The 3,245-nt window shown below is 45.0% G+C and overlaps 1 non-coding gene across 1 annotated transcript; it reads right to left on the reverse strand.

Annotated features, from left to right (window-relative positions):
- Positions 1–895: 895 nt before the first annotated feature.
- On the reverse strand, positions 896–977 carry TRNAS-GCU. Its single transcript has one exon. It is a non-coding gene; the product is annotated as a tRNA-Ser (tRNA).
- Between the last annotated feature and the right edge of the window lie 2,268 nt (positions 978–3,245).

Consider the following 3,245-nt stretch of genomic DNA (forward strand, 5'->3'; position numbering starts at 1 on the left):
AAAGTCTGCCTGGTGAGGTGTCATTTCAAAAGTCTTGATCTGTTGAACATTAATATCTTGTTGGATTGTGTGTGCTCGCATTGGTTGGGAAGTTTTGAAGTTTTGCTCTGTGTGTGTTACTGAAATATGAGGTTTCAAAATGCCCCCCACCAGCCTTTCAGGTGCGACAAGGGAGGAGCCAGACTCGCTGCTGGCCCATTGACGGGATCCACACTCCCAAGGACTATCCCAGGAACCGTGTACAATGCAGGCTTCTCCGAGATAGCACTGCGACAATGGACACTGCTTGACTCACATGGTAGCAAAGGAGCTTCCTAGCAAGTTGGAAGAAACTATGAAAGAGGGGAAGAGACATCATGACTTGGCCTCTCTCCCCCACAACTCAATACCTGTAAACACATCTGGAGGACAAACACTGAACTGAGATGAATCAGAAGAGAATAATAATATAGATTCAAATCAACGTCCCCAAACAGACTAGTATGGGTGTTTCAGCAGAAAATTTTCAGTCTGGGGAATTTTGTTTTCTCAGTCAGACCTTGCCAAGGGAAGCAGGGAGAAAATGTTTGAGTTGCCTCCTTCAGAACAGCTTGGTCTAGACACTAGCTCTGGTTCACTGCTCTGGGCTTGCTCGGGTTGAGGATATTTTAATAATTTGGGGAGGTGCCAGGGTGGTTGAGGGAGATGAGGAGGATGTTCCCTTTTGAGATAAAAACTAAGAAATACAGAACTAGAGAATTTTTTTTTTTTTTTTTAGAAATCTGGGATTTAGGCATTTTATTTAAAGTAAGGGCGTTCTGAGTTTCTGTTTGCAAGAAGTACCATTGTTTGATCTGTCATTGTACCAAATGGGGAGATGGTTGTCTATAAAGGATGGGTGAAGACTAAATGCATCCGATGAGGATGGGATTTGAACCCACGCATGCAGAGCACAATGGATTAGCAGTCCATCACCTTAACCACTCGGCCACCTCATCAGAACTGTAAAGAAAAGGACAGGAGGAGAAATCTAAGGCCGGCAGAGACAGGGGCAATAAGGCATTTTTAAATACTAAGCGGAAGCAGGGGCTGAATGAGCTCCCTCCTCACATCTAGTGAGGAGCTGGGGGAAAGACTTCAGGAACAGACGATGTTTGCATAGACAAACCTACTCTGCCTAGATATGCAGCATGATGGGGCCACTTTCCCAAAAATGACCAGTTTTGGCTGGTGGCAGGTTACAAATCACTTTAGGATTGAGTGGAATGAAATGTTATTATCCTTCCTGCATGAGTGAAGGGCAGCAGAACATACCTAGTCGGTCCTGATGGACGGGTAGGTGGGTGAGGAATAGCTTTTATTGGACTTCATAGAAGTGATTGAGAACGTCACCCTAAACCAGTGGTCCCCAAACATTTCACACTGTGCCCTCTTATCCAGTTGGGGGAGGGCAAAACCAGAGCTTGAGGGACTCAGCCCTGGGTGGTGGGGCTTAGACTTTTGGCTTCAGCCCCAGGCCCTAACAAGTCTAATGCCAGCCCTGGTGACCCCATTGAAACAGGGTTATGACCCACTTTGGGGTCCTGACTCACAGTTTGAGAACCACTGCTCTATGCTGATGGGAGAGAGTTTTCCTGTGGGTGTAGTTAATCCACTTCCCCAAGAGATGGCAGCTATGTCAGTGGGAGAAGCTATATCAGTGGGTGTGCAAGCTGTGGTGTTTGCCACATTTAACAAGTTTAATCAAACCCCATTTTGAAAACCATCTGTAGCCTGGGAATGGCAAAGGACCTCGATGAAGGAGGGTCTGTCCTTTAAAGTCCTGGAGATCATGAGTCCATGCTTTTGCCATCATGGGAGTATAGCTGAGTGGTAAAGTGCTTAATTGCAGATCAAGTGGTCCTTGATTCAACCCCCAGTGTTTTCTTATAACCTTCTTTCTTTTTTTTAAAAAAAGGAAAACATTTTCATTTTCATTCTCCATTCTGTTCAGGAGCTCCACTGTACAGGGTTGCTTGATATGGATGTAAACACTCAACATTTCACTGTCCAAATGCATAAATACCTAGCAAAGCTGTCTATCAGCTGAAATCAGTTTCAGTCTTCAAAGTGTCAATTTATGTTTTCATCAATTAAACAAAGGTATCATATGAATGTACATTTGCAGATCCCTCTTCTCCAGGAGCTGTGCTGTGCAGAAGAACAAGAGTCACATCCAGCTGCAGTTCATGAGTCTGATAACCAAAGAGCTGTTGCCAGCTCAAAGAGCCTGAGGCGGAGCAACAGCAGGGTTCGTTGCCCAGTGTGCGTAGCACTAATTGACACACCAGGGTGGAGAAGCAAAACCAGGTTTATTTGAGCCCAAATAAGGTGCCAGGGAGAAAAAGCATCTCAAATCCTGCACACCCGTGCGCAGGCAGGGTCCCAGCATTTATACCCCACTTGTTTGTGTAAGCCTTTGTTTGGTTTTCCCCCTCACCCCTCCCTTCCCAACAGCAGTTACTTTAAACATTACATTTCAGCGTGTTAGAAAAGTTCTCATTTGCATGCTTATCTATGGCCTTCACAGCACAAACGCATACAGATTTTCCTCCCCCCTCTCCCCCTCCTCCCCGCCGCTTCTGCTGTTTTAAACTCCTGCATTTGCAAGCTGAGACAGCTGACAGTTACACATTTTGCTTGCTGTCTGTTAGCATCTTAGGCTGGTTAAAGTTCACAGCATGGAAGACCTCTGGTTCACTCAGGCCTGTAGTCACAACTTTGGTTTACTTAGGCCTAGTGACACCAACAGAGCCAATAAATGTTCTGAGGGCTGGAGAAAAATGCCTTCTAGTGAGCTATTGAACAAGCTCAACCTGTTTAGCTTATCAAAAGAAGATTGAAAGGTGACTTCATTGAAGTGTTGAGGGGCCTTAATGGAGAGAAAAGATTGGATATGAAAGGGCTCTTGAATCTAGCAGAGAAAGGCATAACAAGACCCAGTGGCTGGATGGTGAAAAAAGACAAATTCATATTACAAATAAGATGCAAATATTCAACAGCGAGGATGATTCACCACAGGAACAAGTTACCAAGGAAAGAGGTCGATTTGCCATCTCCTGATGTCATTTAATGAAGACTAGACGCCTTTCTGGAATGTGTTTGCCCCAAAGTAGCTCTTGTGTCATACAGGAGGCCTGTGATATGCAGGGGGTCAGATTAGATGCTCTAATGGTCTCTTCTGACCATCAAGTCGACTAATTTCTGAAAAACTGAGTGTAGCATTG

The sequence above is a fragment of the Mauremys reevesii genome, linkage group 23, assembly GCF_016161935.1.
Source record: "Mauremys reevesii isolate NIE-2019 linkage group 23, ASM1616193v1, whole genome shotgun sequence".
In the NCBI taxonomy this organism is placed as follows: Eukaryota; Metazoa; Chordata; order Testudines; family Geoemydidae; genus Mauremys; species Mauremys reevesii.